This window comes from Engystomops pustulosus, chromosome 8 (genome assembly GCF_040894005.1).
Source record: "Engystomops pustulosus chromosome 8, aEngPut4.maternal, whole genome shotgun sequence".
NCBI lineage: Eukaryota > Metazoa > Chordata > Amphibia > Anura > Leptodactylidae > Engystomops > Engystomops pustulosus.
Window position 1 is genome coordinate 39,996,299 of NC_092418.1, and position 19,534 is coordinate 40,015,832.

At 41.8% G+C, this 19,534-nt stretch overlaps 1 long non-coding RNA gene across 2 annotated transcripts in view; it reads right to left on the reverse strand.

The window, feature by feature from the left end:
* Positions 1-1,762: 1,762 nt before the first annotated feature.
* The window catches only part of LOC140075177 (uncharacterized), a 46,328-nt gene continuing 28,556 nt past the window's right edge, over positions 1,763-19,534 (reverse strand). The window contains exons 2-3 of one of the 2 annotated variants that reach the window (XR_011849360.1): positions 5,055-5,315; positions 1,763-2,877 (exon numbers count right to left, since the gene is read on the reverse strand). This is a non-coding gene — a long non-coding RNA (uncharacterized lncRNA). Of the gene's footprint in view, positions 5,316-19,534 lie in introns of both variants that reach the window. The other variant, XR_011849359.1, reaches the window with a different exon arrangement.

Below are 19,534 nucleotides of genomic sequence, written 5' to 3' on the forward strand. Positions count from 1 at the left end.
GCATCGGGAAAAGTTCGTCTCGAATAACGAGTACCCGAGCATTTTAGTGCTCGCTCATCTCTAGTTGAGACCAAAGTTTTATACCAAAAGCAGCGATAGACCACAAGCCTTACACCAGCTGCAGTGGACTGTGCTGGGCTTCAATATATAAATCAATGGGGTATATGTATCAGGGCCTCTGCACCATGTCAGTGGTGTAGAAACCCTGAAATAATCACAAATACTATGTTATTGCTAAGCACTTGCGACTATTTACCCCAATCCGCCACCATAACACCAGTGGAACGTGAAGATGGGGCACTGGGAGTGGGCCGGCGCGGGGCGTTACTGTCAACACGCCCGCACACTCGCTGCAGTCGGCGACTTTTCATATGTGGAAAGCCTGGCATGGAAATAAATGCTGCGCAGGACCTCGACGGATACAACAAGGCCCACGCGTACGAGCGCAGACGTATGATAGATAACTCCCAAGTTTGTGTTCTAGTTCTCTGCAAACATTATTCTGCTGCCATCTAGTGGCCTCATTTGGTATATGCAGTTGGCCACAGGAGGGGGGAATATTACTATTTCATATCTACTCCCCCTCCTTGACACCTAGGCACTTAGTGGTACCTGTTCCCCCTGTAGGTAATCAAACTGGGGCACCATAGTGGAACATAATCCCACTATTGCCAATGTTTTTAGATTTTTGTTGACTTGTTCGTTTAAATCATATTTTTTTTAATAATATGTAGTAATAAAGGTTACATTTTTATTTATTCCCATGAAACCAACCCTTTCTTTGATATTATCATAGGTAAGTGCATCGTGCCTCCAGTCTCTTGCTATATCCGGCGTGAGGATATATTACCTGTGTGGGTCATAGCTAGGACGCTAGTACGGCTGTGTGCAGGGAATTGTGATCATTTAAAAGCTTGTGCGCCACTATTCTAAGCCTCGGTAAATGTTCAAGTTTGGAAAGTATAGAATTTTATAAATTCTTCATTAAAAACAAACAGCCACAGTTGAGCATGTGGGAGTAGAGGTAGGAGCCTATGGGAACGTTTAAAATATGTGTTGCACACATGCTGCTTACTGCCATATATACGTAGATTATCCAGGGAGACCAGAACCAGTGGAAGGTGCCTTCTATCAGCCAGCCAATACTCAGCCATCATTTGGCAGCCCACTGTATTTGATACGAATACGGTACAGATACACTGACATATGTGCACATATGGATTTAAAAAACATCACATATATACTGATTCATGCAGCACGGGAATATAGGACTGGAGAAATCCTATATTCATGTGAAAGGGGTCTAAGGGTTCCTCCACAGGTTCAGGTTTTCTTATGCAATGTTTGATGTCCAAAGGAGGAGTGTAAAAAAAGAGTAGTATCATCACTCTATTACATCTCTCATCCATTACGATCCGAAACTGCTTTTGGCTTAAAAAATTGCAGCAGAAAACCTGAACGTGTGGACGCACCCAAAGGCTTCTTTCACACGTGTGTATGCTACACCCAGGCCGGGACCAGGGGATTTCATATGTTCAGCTGGAAAATTTGAGGGGTTGAGATACGCTGCCAGGCCGTACATACGGAGAAAGGCTACATGCACACAATGTATAAAACCAAAAAAGAATCAAGAGTATTCAGGTCCAATTAAATCAATACTTTATTAAGAAAAAAAAGACATAAAAATAGATAGGAATAACACACGTATTACAAAACATTAATGATGGTTCTCCAAAATAGACTATATTGCCATCTAGCCCGATTGAAACCCAATGCAAGTGCAAAATATATATAATACTAATGGGTAAACATTACTCTTTCAACATAAATATCATTATGACACCATGGCCCTGTGAAATCGTGCTCAGTATACATCAACATATAGGGGGTCATTTACGAAGGGCCCGAATTGCGTTTTTCCGGCCGCTTACCTGAATTTTTCCGTTTTGCGCTGATTTTCCCTGAATTGCCCCGGGTTTTTGGCGCACACGATCGGATTGTGGCGCATCGGCGCCGTCACGCTCACGACGGAAATCAGGGGGCGTGGCCGTAAGAAAACCTGATGGATTTGGAAAAACCGCCGTATTTTAAAAAAAAAGGTCGCTTGACACGCACTTACCTGCACCCAAAGTAGCTTGGTGAACTCCGACGGACTTCAGCGCAGCAGCGACACCTGGTGGACATCGGGCACACTACCTTAGTGAATCGCCGGAAGACCCGAATCCTCCACAGAGAACGCGCCGCTGGATCGCAAATGGACCGGGTAAGTAAATCTGCCCCATAGAGATTAGTTACCCATTCAAGAAAGACTCCTGGGTCCTGGGCTGTGGTAATTATCTCCCCTGTTCTGGTCAAAGCTGCTAAATGAAGACTCAGCAGCTGTGACTCACTTCTTCTCCTCCTCTATATAATCTGAAACTTCACTTAACTTCTGTTAATCTTCATGAGATTTCAGAGTGAAAAGCAGATTAAGAAGGGAAGAAGATAAGGCCTTTAATAACTGTACTATTGAATATAGAAATATTCATTACATCTATAGAGTTGTGCATATAACGAACAGGGAATAAACAAACTAAATGACTACATAAAATAGAGATCACAAATTCTTGTTTAATACTCCTCTGCTGGTGCTCAGGGATTATATTAGAAGACGAAGCTTGGAAATTTCATCTTTATCTAAACCCAAGAAAAACAATTTAATGTTATTGTTGTGTAACGAACAGCGTGGTAACTTATACTGTGTCTAGACTTACCAAGGGCAAAACTTCCTTATCGAGAGAAGATTAGACGATGCCATTAATATCTTCAGCCATTGTTCAATTTCACACATTTCTTTATTACAAACATCGCAGTCTTCCTCTTATCTTGTGACAAAACCTGTAGGTCGGGATAAGAGACGTCCATTTGATAAAATGAGAATTTAGATTTTTGATCCTTTGTTTAACTGTTTATTGATGTAAGTATTTGTCTTCTTGTGTAAATAAGACGTAAAAAAATATTATGTCTGTTATTACGTACAGTTTAATTCATTCTGCCATTTAGGGAAAAACAGTCAAGTAGACTCTTCATTTTACACTGTCTGTTGACTTCTGAGTATTTCTCCTGAGTGAATATAGCATTACATGGCAGTCATATAAACAGGCGTCAATATGTACAATAATAAGGCATTTGGATGGGGTTGTCTTCATGAGGCATCTCATTTAACCACTTAACGATGTAAGAAGTATCAGGACATCATGGTGTCATAAAGCCTGTATAGAGAGGACTTACAGGTTGTATAAAATAGCAGACACCTGCTATTCACTTCTCGTGATTGGTGATAGCAATGATCATGTTAGTTGACACATTGGGGCACATTTACTTGCCCGTACTGTTGCGTCCGCCGATCCGGAGTGTCCGATGGGGATTCGTAGCTGCCGCAATTCACTTACAGCGTGCTCCTGATTTCTTGAATGTGTCGCTTCCCCGCTCAGGTCCGTCGGAGTTCATCATCTTCTTCCCGGTGCATGTGAGTGCCGATCTTGCAACACAATTTGAATTTTAAATTCCGCGGTTTGTCTGAATCAGTCTGGTTGTCCAATGGCCACGCCACCTGATTTGTGTTGCATAAAAGCCTGCGCCGATGTGCCAAAATCTGATTGCATGTGCCAAAAACCCCTGTGCAATTCAGTCGGAAATATTTGGGAAACCCCGTGGAAATGCGTACGACAGACCCTTAGTAAATGTGCCCCATTGCCGGGAATTATCAAGGCTTGTACTGGCGAACAAGACTTGATAAAGTCACAATTCTTGGTCTCGAACTTTACCTCCCTCTCAGGCCACCTCTACCTCGAATGGATGTGGAGGTGCGTGAAGTTGCAGGATATAATGCATGGCTGAAATTCTCCACCAGCAGTGTACTGTACTGTAGTCTTAGTACATCAGGCGCAATTTGAGAGGTGGGCTTAACATTGGGCACTGCAACACTGTATGTCAACGCTTGATAATCCTCCCCAACAAGTTTATCTTAGGTAAAATAATTCTCCTTCTTTATTTGCTTGAGATCCTTTCATGTATTCTTGCTCCCTGGTAAAATGATTTTCTATTTCATTCAGAAAAAAAGGATACATACAGTACATCAATGGAAAACAACACACAAAGAGGCTGAAAAATAAGTAAAAAGTCATAATCATCATAAATGAATGAGTAATTATGGTTTACCTTACTTTGTTTAGCACAGGATAAGAGAAAGAATAGAGATCAAAGAGGAATGGTAGAAAAGGGAAAAGGACCTACATTGACCTATGTGTTACACCTTTTTAACTTCTAAATTTTGTTTTATTAGCAATACAGACAGAAACTCAAATAGGTGTCAGAATACATAAAAGCTCTATGGAGGAGGGAGGGGGAGCAGTGAATCAGCACAGCTAAAGCTCTACCCACCAGCAAAGAGAACAATGCGGAATGGATAATTTCTTGATATGAAATATCTAATTGATGCTGAGAAATAGGATTAATTCCAATGTACGAACATGGGGCTACTGATTTTTAAATAAATTGGAGGTCCTACACATCCTCAGTCTTTTTTTTAATTTAAATTTTATTACATTACATTGTATAATGAAAATAAACCTTTACAAAAGCTACTTTCATACATTATCTAATACATCATAAACTAATATCTAACCCTCAGTCTTAATGATATTCACAATCTTACAGCCTTACAAGCTTAGGTTGCTGCTGTTTTGGGATGGATTGAACTACATCTAGTTTTCTGCAGCCCATCCCTAATCAGTATGGGTTACTAGAGTGATGGACGGCCAATCCAGTCAGCTGCTGGAGTTCTCCAGGAATTCCTTAATAAACCTGCCCAGTTCATTTACACCTTTCTGGTCTCTTCATACCTTTTCCAGATTTCTACTAGTTGTTACTACCATTACTCTTCTACATTTACTCGACCTCTCTCTAGTTAGTTGATCTTTTGCTTAACCCCCTTCTTGGTTTTGACCCACTTCTGTCCAACTCCACTTGTTTGTCCTTGTGTGAACACTGGTCTGCCTCTAACTTGATCTTACCTGTCTGCTCCACCAACCAGCAGCTGCCAGATGAAGTAAGTTTTCCCTCTAATCTTGCAGGGTCTTTCATGGTCTGTTAAAGGGTTCCTGATAGTGGGTTTGCCTTTACCAGGGCAAGGTAGGCAGGGTCATAGCCTGCAGGGAAGCTACAGGGTGACTTTACCATTGCTTACCCAATGGTCTAAGTCTGAGTCTGGTTGTGGTTGTGCTGTTTGCCGAAAAGATATCTGACACGAAAAGATGGTTCTCCTGAAGATCTTCCTTTGGATATAGACAAGATAGGGAAAGATTTTGTTAGACCCCAGCTGGCATAGGACAGCTAAGCAGAAGCTGTACACATTGAGGATGTTTATCTGTCAAACACTTAATAGCACAACATTTTATTTATTTCTGAAGACAAAGTATGCACAATTTAGCATGACTCAGAAGTCCAGCTGAGGGAACAGCAAACAGTGTAAACGTGGAGGCAGTGAAGCTAAGTTGCCACTCAGTTTGATCATCAGAAATCCATTCAGGCATGCCATGTTTGCCAGGGACACAGACATCCAGATGCAATAAAATAACTGCTGATCAAAAATATGACTTACTTCTGGGATTGCCAAGTGCACTGCCCTTATCAAATCAATCTTCTACAATAAAAGCACAAAGGTGCCACCAGATTGAGCTACAGAAGACATTGAGAGCAAAAGATACAAAGTTTGCAGTGACTTTTCCAAAGTGTTTCCTCTAGATACAAGCTAAAACATTGCCAATGAATGACATAGAAGTAGATCTGAAGAATATAATGGATTATTCTAGACCTTGTCTTATTCTCTGGAAATAGTAGAGAATGCGTAAAACTAAACTGAAATGTATATAGATGAGCAGATATCTACACACATATTAATTCTCAGTGATACAGTGTTGTAGAAAGATGTGTTAAGATGCAAGAAACATACCCTAGTGATGTGTCCTGATTTATAAGCAAATACATATACCAAAATTAATTAGGAGGTTTTAACCTAAAAGTAAGGCGTAAGGTTTTACACAGGGGCGCACATTTATTAAAGCATTTGCGCTGATTTTCTGTTTGAGTTTGCACTGAAAGGAACGTGCAAACTGCAAAAAAAAATGTGCACCTAAAGGGGCAAGTTACTGCTTAGTTGAATTTTGCGCCACATTTATTGCTGACCTGAGTCACAATTCTGTGTGAGACACAATTCTGTAGCATAAACGGAGAAAAAAAAATGTTGCCTACTTCCTGACCACAGCAGGGAGCAGCAGATTCATGAAGACTCTACATACTCCACCGGCAGACTACACATAGTACAAACTGCACTAGTTTTGAACAATTTGGGCCAGTATATCATAAATGCCCCTAACATTTAAAACAATTGTAACATCTGTGCCTTTCCGGGCCTGTAAAGTACGTCAGAACATGCACTGCTGACTGTAATTTTGTACTTCTTTTGTGCATTCTTTTCAGCATTCCTAGCTGGTCCGGTGGACCATCGGCTCTGTCTTCTCCTTCCCCAAAGGTGAGTGTAGAGGGTTATTTTTCAAGAGAGCCCTGCTGTGGACAATTAATAAATATGGAGTATCCCGGCTGTGGACATTCTGTAAAGGGGAACTCTGCTGTGGCCATTTCTGTAAAGAGGGGCTCTGATGTGGATATTTCCTTAAAGTAGGGCTCTGCTGTGGACATTTCTGTAAAAGCGGATTTTGCTGTGGACATTTCTATTAAGAGGGGACTCTTCTGTGGACATTTCTGTAAAGAGAGGGCTTTTCTGTGGACATTTCTGTAGTGGTGGACTCTGCAGTGGACATTTCTGAAAAGAGGGGCTCTGCTGTGGACATTTCTGTGAAGGGGGCTCTGCTGTGGACAATTCATTAAAAGGGCATCTGCTCTGGACATTTCATTAATAGGGGCATCTGCTGTGGACATTTCTGTAAAGAGGGGCTCTCATGTGGACATTTCTGTAAGGGGGTTCTGCTGTGGACATTTCATTAAAAGGGGTGTCTTCTGTGAACATTTCTTTAAAGGGTGCACTGCTGTGGGCATTTTATTAAATGAGGCATCTACTGTCAACATTTCATTAAATCGAGCCTCTGCTGAGGACATAACATTAAAGGGGGGCTCTCTGTTTTGCCAATTTGAAAGCCAATCTGGTGATCTAGCTGCCGTGACTCCCTCTTCCCCTTCCCCTCCATATAGAGCTTCTACGGAATCTGACAACTTAGTTTATCTTTGTCTGTCATGCTATCTATAAAGGATTCAGCGGAGATCAGGTTAGGAGGGAAGTAGGAAGGGTTAATAGAGTCAAAGTACATGGAAAAAGAGGAACTTTCGTCTTTCAAGATATATTGCAAAGTTTACTTGTTCTAATGATTTGTGTCAAGTTTTTTATTAGTTTTCAAAGGTTACTGAAAGAAAATGTTGAGGTCTTCTTCGGAAGAGATTTGGAATTGAAAGCTATTGGTAGTTGGAAACATTTACCTCCTATATGATTAATTGTAAAATGCAGGTGTTTGTCGAAGACATTGAATATCCCTGATTGACTGTGTGATTTGTGCATTTATGAAGTAGATACTAATCATTTTGCATTTATCTTCCCACCCTGATGCACACCAGGTTTCTTTATAGTTTAATATCATTGCTTTCTGTAATTTCCACTTGCATGCATATTAGAGGCAATCACATACTCTGTCAAGTGTGAGTGCTGCAGATGGCCTACTGTGATTCATGAACAACACAAGATGTTATTCTTTTTGATTTATAAACCTATTCAATTGTCCAAAATGAGCCCATAAAAGCTTCACACATGCAGCATACAGACAGAATCTGTACACAATTATACTATGGGACCATACCTAGCCCTTACCCTACTGTGTGCTTCTTAAAAACCACACATATTATCCCATAATATTACCCATATCATTTAACCCCTTAAGGACGGAGGGTTTTCCGGCTCATTTCTCGCTCTCCAACTTCAAAAATCCATAACTTTTCCATTTTTCCGTGTACAGACCTGTGTGAGGGCTTATTTTGTGCGTAACAAATTTTACTTTCCCGTAATGTTATTTATTTTAACATGCCGTGTACTGCGAAGCTGAAAAAAAATTCCAAATGTGGAAAAATTGAAAAAAAACCGCACATGCGTCACGTTCTTGTGGGCTCAGTTTTTACTACTTTCACTCTTCGCTCCAAATAATATGCCTACTTTATTCTTTGGTTCGGTGCGATCGCGGTGATACCAAATTTATATAGGTTTTATTGTGTTTTAATACATTTTCAAAAATTAAACGAATGTGTACAAAAAAGAAAAAAAAATTTTTGCCATCTTCTGACGCTAATAACTTTTTCATACTTTGGCGCACAGAGATGTGTGAGGGGTCATTTTTTGCGAAATGAGGCGACGTTTTCATTGCTACCATTTTGAGGTCTGTGCGACATTTTGATCATTTTTTATTTCATTTTTTATGTTATGTAAAAAGGTGTAAAAGTCGCATTTCGGACATTTGGGCGCCATTTCCCGCCTCGGAGGTCACCGCCGCCTGTAACCGTTTTTATATTTTGATAGATCGGGCATTTTGGGACGCGGTGATACCTAATATGTTTGTGATTTTTACTGTTTATTATGTTTTATATCCGTTCTAGGGAAAGGGGGGTGATTTGAACTTTTAATATTTTATTAATTTTTTTTATTTTTTAAACTTTTTTTTTTATTTTTTTTTTCACTATCTTTTAGACCATCTAGGGTACATTAACCCTAGATAGTCAGATCGCTCCTACCATATACTGCAATACTTCTGTATTGCAATATATGGCATTTTTGCAGCACATTCATTACAATGAGCCACTGGCTCATTGTAACGAATCTGCAGCTGCCAGATAGCCTCGTGTCAAAAGAAGACACGAGGCTACCATGGCAACCGATCGCCGCCCCCCGATGACGTTCGGGGGCGTGGCGATCGGAAAAAAGATGGCGGCGCCCACGCGCCGCCGTCTTTTAAACGCCGCCGGCGACTTTGCCGGCGGCGTTGAAGGGGTTAATAGCCGCGATCGGTGCAAGCACCGACCGCGGTTATTAGCGGTGGGGGTTTTGTGCAATATGCAAAAACCCCCACCTCTGTATGAAGAGGACTCAGCCCGTGAGCCCTCTTCATACATCCCTTATACCTCTGCGCCGTAGAGCTACGGCGCAGAGCGTTAAGGGGTTAAGTGGCATTGATATAGGGTTCATATACATAGTGAGGCTTCAGCTTTTACATCATGGGTCAGTACCACTGGGATGTTGACAATTCCATCTCTGGAATCACTAAAGAAAACAGCAAGCTACTGTGAAAAGTTACTCCAGCTCAGCGGGTCCTGGTGAATGCCTGTGGTTTTGAATGTCCTTCAAGGCACAGAGAAGTACTGATCTGGTCCATCAGGAGGGTATACAAGAAAATTGAAGGACAATTCTTCAGCATCCAACAAAAGCATAAAGTTCAAAGAGTAACTGTAAAGTTACTGACAAAAAAATAGTTTAGCACCACTGGAGAGAGCCTTTGACAACAATTCCAATGATACCTATATCATGCTTCTGGCCTCTTCCTATCCTGATATACAGCCTAGAATATATATCATTCCTTGTGGTAAATCATATTCAACTATTCCTGAAGTGGGTGGGCACTTGCTGGTTCTGACACCAGCATTCATATGAATCAGGACAGCATGTGTTGTATTTGGCCAACCTGAAGCATTTTTTATGAGTCACATGCTTGTGACAACACTCAAGGTCCTTTGTCAGAATCAGGACAGCATCTTTGTAAGTGGCCGACCTGAAGCATGTAATGAGTCACATGCTTATGACATCACATATGGTCCTTTTCCAGATTCAGGACAGCATGTTTGTAATTGGCCAACCTGAAGCATGTGATGAGTCACATGCTTGTGCCATCATTCCAGATCCTTTTTCCAGAATCAGGACAGGATGTTTGTAATTGGCCAACCTGAAGAATGTGATGAGTCACATGCTCTTGACCTCACTCCAGGTCCTCTTTTCTTGCACTTCTCTACTACTGCTTCTCCAAACAAGCCTCCTCTCATCCTATACTGTTTCCCATGGTTACCAGAAAGCATGGAAAAGGAGGAGCAGCCAAAGGGACAATCTAAAACATCATCTAGTAAATGAGAGAATTGCTTATTTTTGCTTAGTGCAGGCAATAGATTTTATACTTCATAATTATACTTTAATCCATAATGGCATGTTCGAGCAACCAAACACAAAACAAGTGATGTGACTGCCTCCCGACTAGAATCACTGCTTGTTGAATATCTGTGTATTATCTCACAAGACTTCATGCCTGCAAAGCACAATTCTACTGCTCTGTGGCCACATATAGATAAGACTGAGAATCACACATTTGGTATTTTTTTTAGGCTTGTGCCACACACTTTAGGAAGAAGAGACATGAAGTGGTGAGAAGGACTTTCTCTAGAAAGCTTTTTCATTCTATAAATTATTAGAGGAATAAATAGGAGATGAAATACCTAATTCTCTTGAGTTACCGATGGCCTCATCATTGAACCGTAGCAAGGAAAGGTCACAGTGTAACAAAGTGTCAGTTTTCATTCCATCCTTCCCTCTAATTCTCTAGAAAATGACCTTGCAAGATCACCTAGACTAGATTTATCAGCTATCAGCACTGGTGCAGATCTAGGTATCCCAGTATATTCCAGTAAATCCACAGACTGACGCTGGCATATTTACATGAAGTTCAGCAGATTAAAATCAGTCTCTGCTGCCAAAACTCATGAACGTCAAGAGTAATACGACTGAAGGCGAGCGACAGGCACCCCTACAGAAAAAACATTTATGACAGACACTGTGGGCAGTTGTCTGTCTGATTTGCTCCGCTTTGTCCATACTGGGAATGTAAAAATAACCAATATCCTTTTTCTAACAAATTGTAAAGTGTTTTCTTCTGACTCACAATCCGATAACAGTGGATTTAGCTGTACTTACTATTGAATGATGAATCCCAGGTGCAATGCATTCCTTTACGTATTAACTCTTATAGTCAATAGACTTTTTAACCTCTTAAGAAAACTTCAATGACCATATTAATTCCATGTTCCCAGCATGAGTCATCAGGCAGGACAATGTTGGATGCCCGGCTATGAAAAAGTACTGGAATAAGGAGGGAATACACAAGCTTTTTCCATGACTTCTTTGAATTATTACTTTACATACACATACAATTGTGTATACACTACCGGAAGACTCTTTTCATTCCCGATATCATTAATGATGGTATCTACAGTATATAATACTCAATGAAGGAACAGCCTGGCACAACCACAATCACAGCACTGTATATATGTGTAATGTAATGTGTCATTAGTGTCACTGAATACATTTGACTTGAAAAAGTGCCAATTTGGACATTTAGGCCCTATTTTCTTATGGGGTTCAATGCCAAGAATAATTGTGTTGATATTTTGGTACATTGGATGTTTTGGTACATGGGGATGCCTAACATGTTTCTGATTTTACTCTTTTTTTGTTTTGTATGTTTTCTATGAAAAGGGGGGTGCTTAGATTTTTTTCTATAAATTATTAAAATATTATTTTATTTATTATTATTCTATTATTATTTCAGGTCCCCTAGGGTACTTAACTTTAGGGTGTCTGATCATGTATACATATACTGCAACACTATTGTATTGTATTTTATTGTGACGATACTGCTCCTGTGTTACAGTCTCTAAAAAGGCTCCCAGCTGTCATGGTGGTCAAGGAGTGCCCTCCAGGGGTGCACCGCTCTTCTTACCATGGTTAGGTTTGACCGCGACACTGAGGAGGTTAACTGATGCAATTGGTGCCAGCACCGACCACAGCAGTTACTGGCAGGTGTCAGCTGTGTATCATAGAGCTTGGTCCGTGAGCCCTCTCCATACTCCCCTTCATAACTAGTCAATTTTTTTGTATTTTATCCTATTACGGAGGTAGGCTTACATAAGATTAGTAATACATTAATATTGCATTGAATCAAAACCCCTATGGCACAAAAACCCTATGAGGCCTAAAAAAGTTAGACATAAAAATGTTTCTAAAGTTAGAAATAAATAACATCTTGGGTATCCCCCAATCCAAAAAATGCCAAATCATGTGATACATCCAGTACAGGCGGTCCCCTACTTAAGAACACCCAACTTACAGATGCCCCCTAGTTGAAGACGGACCCCTCTGCCCACTGTGACCTCTGATGAAGCTCTCTGGATGCTTTACTTTAGTCCCAGACTGCAATGATCAGCTGTAAGGTGTCTGTAATAAAGCTTTATTGATAATCCTTGGTCCCATTACAGCAAAAAATGTTAAAAATCTAATTGTCACCGGGCCAAAAAAATATTTTCTCTGGAACTACAATTACAGTATAAGATATACAGTTTTGACTTACATACAAATTCAACTTGGGTACAAACCCAAGAAACCTTGTACGTAACCCGGGGACTGCCTGTAATAAAAAAAAAATGTCTAAATGTAGAAAACACAATTTTTTATCCAGTCGTAAAGCAAAGCCTGCTGGAAAATGGCGCAACTGTCATTTCCATCAGATTTGGAATTTGTTTTATAGCTTCCTAGTAGAATCTGCAGAATATTAAACATTGTCACTAGGAAGTACAATTCATTCTGCAGACAATAAGCCCTCATATGGCTTTGTAAATCGAAAATTAAAAAAGATGTTGGTTTTGGTATGCTGGAAGCGAGAAATAGAAACAGAAAAACTGAAAAGGTTCTGGTCCTGAAAAGTTTAAATCGAGCTTCGTACAGTGAAAGCTGATAATGGTGGATACACAGTGGTGTTGTCGCTGTGTGTTCACTTTGTGTTGACCCGTTTTGCTTCCGTTTTGTCTTTACAAAAAAAAAACCCTGAAAGTTTAACATTGGTCGAAAAACACAACACTTGGTGCATGTCAGGTTTTTTTTGCAGACCCATAGGGATTCATTTATTAATGACTTTTTTGGCTTCAAAAAGTGGCAAAAAAATTGCAAAGGGTTTTTTTGTGTTTTTTTGTGTCAATAAATCACATTTTTCCCACTTCTCAGAAACAGGTGCTTAAACATAGAACCCCAGCTAGTGCAACACCGTACAAAGCCAGATTTAAGATTCATGATTTTTTAAAAATAATTGCAATAAAAGGTGCAAGGTCACTCTACTCCCCTCCTGTTGTATGTGCTGTTGCAATTATTTTACTCCACTTGTGATTATTTTGGAAATTATTTTTAAAAAAATCTCAGAGAGATTGATTAAAGGGCCCATCTGAAAAGCAATGGAGATCCAGATGCAGTCACAGAACCAGGGGTTCACCATCCATGATGTGAGTTGAACCTCTTGCCTCAGGCGGCACCACCTGCAGCAAGATGGGGGGCAGCATCAGGGGGCAGTCACCTGCTATAAAGCAGGACCTGACATCTGACAATATTGTCTCTTCATACCCAATGTCAACATGGGTGTGAAACACTGCATGGACAACCCACTTAGTGAAAAAATTACCTGACAATACTACTGGATGGGGTGGATGGGGGTGTTGTTCTATAGCTCACTGCGGCGAGTTTAGGTTCATCATTGCATAGAACTATTGCAAAGAGCTGCCTACTAATACCGCATATACTCGAGTATAAGCCGACCCGAGTATAAGCCGAGACCCCTAATTTTACCACCAAAAACTGGGAAAACCTATTGACTCGAGTATAAGCCGAGGGTGGGAAATGGATTGGTCACAGACCCCCCCAGTATATAGCCAGCCAGCCGCCTATAGTATACAGCCTGCCGCCAGTAGTATACAGCCACCCCAGCCTGCCCCCAGTAGTATACAGCCTCCCCCCAGTAGTATACAGCACTGCCCAGCCTGCCCCCAGTAGTATAAAGCACTGCCCAGCCTGCCCCCAGTAGTATAAAGCACTGCCCAGCCTACCCCCAGTAGTATACAGCACTGCCCAGCCTGCCCCCAGTAGTATACAGCACTCTTTTAAATGGGTGTGGGCACAATCAAAAGCGGTTTCAGATGTACAGAAGTAAAAAAGTTTTTTAATTTATAGTAGGTTCTAAAATGTGACAGACATTAAGTACAGTTGTAATGAATAGTGTGAACACATCTGCGTACAAAATAATTGCAAGGCTACTGAGGAAGAAGCATTGCGCTTTGAAACGCGTCTAGCCATTATCCATAAATCACTGGACTCTTACAGAACTTAAACATTCTCACAATTGGATCCATTACACCACCCTCGATATAATTACAAAAAAACTTTCACCTACGAGTCGTGGGTGGGCCAGAGCCTATCATTTGGAACGTTGTATGTTCTCAAGCGCGGCATCCTCCGGGGCATTCAACAGTCGCAGAACCCACACCGTGAAGGGAGGAAATCGAGGAGTGCGAAGCGTACGAACCTGTTTCCCGTGGAAGCGCTCCCGGAGGATACACACAGACGCCGCTGCACGTGGAGGACGCCATCGCGTATTAAAAGCGACCACCAAAACCTCCACAATATTGAACGTCTCCAATTCAAACAGAGAGAGAGATGCATATGACCAACCAACTGTGAGTGATTAGATTCTAAACATTCTATATATTTTTGTAAATAGCTGTAAGAATCTACACAAGTGTAGGGCCCTACACTTTGTGCAACCTAAAAACCTCCTGGATACCAATTTACTCTCAGACAAATTTATTTTGTTTTTAACTATTCATTTTTTACCTTCATTTTTATTGCATGCAATTTTCCTATGAACTTTCCATTTTTATGAATTTTTTCATCCCTATGAATTTTTCAGCTTTATGAATTTTTTCATCTCTATGAATCTTTTTATTGGGACATTATAGAAATATAGGACTCCCCACTGTGTACAGGACTATTACTGTTACTACTATTATTATTTTTAGAGAACCAACTGTTATACTATCTCTAAGTATTAGAAGTATTAGAAATTGTCTATAAAGCTCTAAAGGAATCCTGGTAATGAGATACACATACAGATCAGGTCGAACTAAGTCCCTATATCTATATTAAGATCTTTACACGATTTGTACGCAGATGTGTTCACACTATTCATTACAACTGTACTTAATGTCTGTCACATTTTAGAACCTACTATAAATTAAAAAACTTTTTTACTTCTGTACATCTGAAACCGCTTTTGATTGTGCCCACACCCATTTAAAAGATTGCTCCATTTTACCTCGGTCTCATTCGGTGTTGAGACCTAATGTGGATGCACTCAAACTCGGCTTAACAGAGATTGATAAGTGCCACCATAACCTTGATCTAATCCAGTATACAGCACTGCCCAGCCGTCCCCCAGTAGTATACAGCACTGCCCAGCCTGCCCCCAGTAGTATACAGCACTGCCCAGCCTGCCCCAGTAGTATACAGCACTGCCCAGCCTGCCCCCAGTAGTATACAGCCAGCCTGCCCCCAGTAGTATACAGAACTGCCCAGACTGCCCCCAGTAGTATACAGCACAGCCCAGCCTGCCCCCAGTAGTATACAGCACAGCCCAGCCTGCCCCCAGTAGTATACAGCACTGCCCAGCCTGCCCCCAGTAGTATACAGCCAGCCTGCCCCCAGTAGTATACAGCACTGCCCAGCCTGCCCCCAGTAGTATACAGCACAGCCCAGCCTGCCCCCAGGCAGGGCGCCGCCATTCCTCTCTCCCGGGCTGCTGACATCATACTAGCCGCCGCTCGGGAGAGAGCAATGGCGGCGCCCAGCGCGATGTACAGAAGATAGAAGACGGACGCGGAAGCCAGAAGAGGACCCGCGCGGACATCAGGGGGAGCAGCGCTGCACATCGGGGCCACCGGGTGAGTATATAAGTTTATTTTTTTTAAAGTATTTTTTAAGTGACCTGTGACTCGAGTATAAGCCGAGGGGACGTTTTTTAGAACATTTTTTGTGCTGAAAAACTCGGCTTATATACGAGTATATACGGTAAATCTCCCCCCATAGACTTATATTGCCTTCTGTGATCTTCATCTGTGAACAACAACCGATCATTAAAAAATAAGCCAATGTGAAAACACTCATAGAAAACAATGGGGCAGATTTATCAAGCTGTCTGAAAGTCAAATCAGCAGATTTTGCATGTCATGGTGTACACGTGATGGGGTGAGGCAGGAGTCAGAAAGGTGGAAACACTGTAAGCAGAATAGCACATGCGCCAGTACATGAATAAATCGGCTGGGAACCATTTTGTTCTGAAAACTTTTTGAGTCTAAAATTTTTCAGACTAAGGATGTGCTAAATATAGAGAAATGATCAATCAGGACTCAAATAAGGACGTTACAAGCCAGAATTCTAAAACCATAAATCTGTTTTTAATTACTGGGCTCCGGTCAGAATATCTAGAATAACTTGCCCTTGAAAAGTATGTAAGCAGTACAGCCCTTGTTATAGCGATATGTCATATATGTTCCCGTATAAAATGATCTCCATAAAGGAAACTATTTTTTAATACTTATATGCAGGAGGATAATTAAAACCTAAAAAAGACACAAGATCATATTTTCATATTTAACTGTAAGGGCAACTGTACTAACCTGGCTATTACACACCCCAGTAGCCTCTGCAGTTAATTTACATATAACATATATTAAAAGGGAACCTGTCACCAGGGACCTCATTTTCACTAAAGACAGAATGTAAAAACCCAAGACACCTGCAGTACAAAAATGCCTCTCTGCCTTTTTCTAAGCATTTGCATTACAATATACACTCAACGGCCACTTTATTAGGTACACCTGTCCAACTGCTCGTTAACACTTAATTTCTAATCAGCCAATCACATGGCGGCAACTCAGTGCATTTAGGCATGTAGACATGGTCAAGACAATCTCCTGCAGTTTAAAACGAGCATCAGTATGGGGAAGAAAGGTGATTTGAGTGCCTTTGAACGTGGCATGGTTGTTGTTGCCAGAAGGGCTGGTCTGAGTATTTCAGAAACTGCTGATCTACTGGGATTTTCACGCACAACCATCTCTAGGGTTCACAGAGAATGGTCCGAAAAAGAAAAAACATCCAGTGAGCGGCAGTTCTGTGGGCGGAAATGCCTTGTTGATGCTAGAGGTCAGAGGAGAATGGGCAGACTGGTTCCAGCTGATAGAAAGGCAACAGTGACTCAACCGTTACAACCAAAGTAGGCAGAAGAGCATCTCTGAACGCACAGTACGTCGAACTTTGAGGCAGATGGGCTACAGCAGCAGAAGACCACACCGGGTGCCACTCCTTTCAGCTAAGAACAGGAAACTGAGGCTACAATTTGCACAAGCTCATCGAAATTGGACAGTAGAAGATTGGAAAAACGTTGCCTGGTCTGATGAGTCTCGATTTCTGCTGCGACATTCGGATGGTAGGGTCAGAATTTGGCGTCAACAACATGAAAGCATGGATCCATCCTGCCTTGTATCAACGGTTCAGGCTGGTGGTGGTGGTGTCATGGTGTGGGGAATATTTTCTTGGCACTCTTTGGGCCCCTTTCTACCAATTGAGCATCGTTGCAACGCCACAGCCTGCCTGAGTATTGTTGCTGACCATGTCCATCCCATGACCACAATGTACCCAACAACTGATGGCTACTTTCAGCAGGATAATGCGCCATGTCATAAAGCTGGAATCATCTCAGACTGGTTTCTTGAACATGAGAATGAGTTCACTGTACTCAAATGGCCTCCATAGTCACCAGATCTCAATCCAATAGAGCATCTTTGGGATGTGGTGGAACGGGAGATTCACATCATGGATGTGCAGCCGACAAATCTGCGGCAACTGTGTGATGCCATCATGTCAATATGGACCAAAATCTCTGAGGAATGCTTCCAGCACCTTCTTGAATCTATGCCACGAAGAATTGAGGCAGTTCTGAAGGCAAAAGGGGGTCCACCCCTAGCATGGTGTACCTAATAAAGTGGCCGGTGAGTGTAATTGTGTGTTATAACTTACTCTTGCACCCTGACAAAATCCTGGGGTAGTCCCAGGGGTTGGGCTTTGGTTTGGATGCATTTAAAAAAACAACATGTAACTTGTATGGGCTACAGGCTGCCTCCATCTTTGTGCTCCTGTACAGCTTGTCCCTCCCCCTGTGATGTCAGGATGACCAGGCTGTGACCTGCTGCTTTAACTTCTATTGTAGGTAAAATATTAGAAGGGTTACTAAAGACTTCATACAGGAGTATGTGACATGACGTAGTATAATAAGAGAGCCAGCATGGGTTTACTAAGGATGGAAGTGGTCAGACTAACCTGAACTGCTTTAATGGAGAGGTGAGCAGTTGACTGGACAGAGGAGCCAGTGAGGATATTGGGGCTTATTTACTAAGGGTCTCACGGCTGCATTTTTGACAGTTTTCCCCGACTTTTTGGGGATTGTGTCGCAATCGCGCCGGCTTTCACGCAACAAAAATCGGGGATTGGGTCTTCGGACGCTCCGATGGATTCTGACTACGCGCAGGATTTAACATTTAAATTGGTGTCACAAGCCATGCACTTACATGCGCCAGGAAGAAGAAAGCGAACTCCGGCAGGGGAGCGACACACAGGAAATTGGGCGCATGATCTTCATGAATCACGGCACAGTTTATTCTCGTCAGACAGTCCGGATCGGGGATTGCACAGGGACCGGGTAAGTAAATGTGCCCCATTATGTTCTTGGCCTTTGCAAAGGCATTTGACACTGTCCCTCATTGCTTCTTTAGTGTAAGAACTGTTAATTCTGCGGATTAGCCAAGCTCAGGAGCAGGTCACAGAGCTTTAAATAGGGACTTTTTTCAACCCTACAAACAATGTAAATATGTAATACAATGGGGGTCATTTACTAAGGGCCCGTTTCGCGTTTTCCCGGCGTGTTACCCGAATATTTCCGATTTGCGCCGTTTTTCCCTGTATTGCCCCGTGATTTTGGTGCACGTGATCGGATTGTGGCGCATCGGCACTGGCATGCACGCAACGGAAATCGGGGGGCGTGGCCGAATGAAAACCCGACGGATTAGGAAAAAACGCCGCATTTTTTAAAAAAAAGTGTCGCTTACCTTCACCAGGAATAGACCGGTGAACTTCAGTGCATTTCGGCGGGCCTCGGCGGACTTCAGCGCAGCAGCAACACCTGGTGGACGTCGGAGGAACTACCTTAGTGAATCCCGGCCGGACCCGAATCCACTGCAGAGAACGCACCGCTGGATCGCGAACGGACCGGGTAAGTAAATCTGCCCCAATATGATGTTTACCTACAAAGCTGCTGACAAGTATAAGATACTTAATTTATTATAACTTGTATTATAACTTGTATGACATTGACAAGTTCAATGAACAAATAGAAGACTGTTAACATCAATAAAAATTACCATTAAATCATGTAGAGTTTGCTCTCCATCCCCCAAATGGTTTGACTTTTACCATGCAAAATACTCATGTTGCATCTCTAAAAAATACAGTATTATTCACCGATTCCTCGCTGTA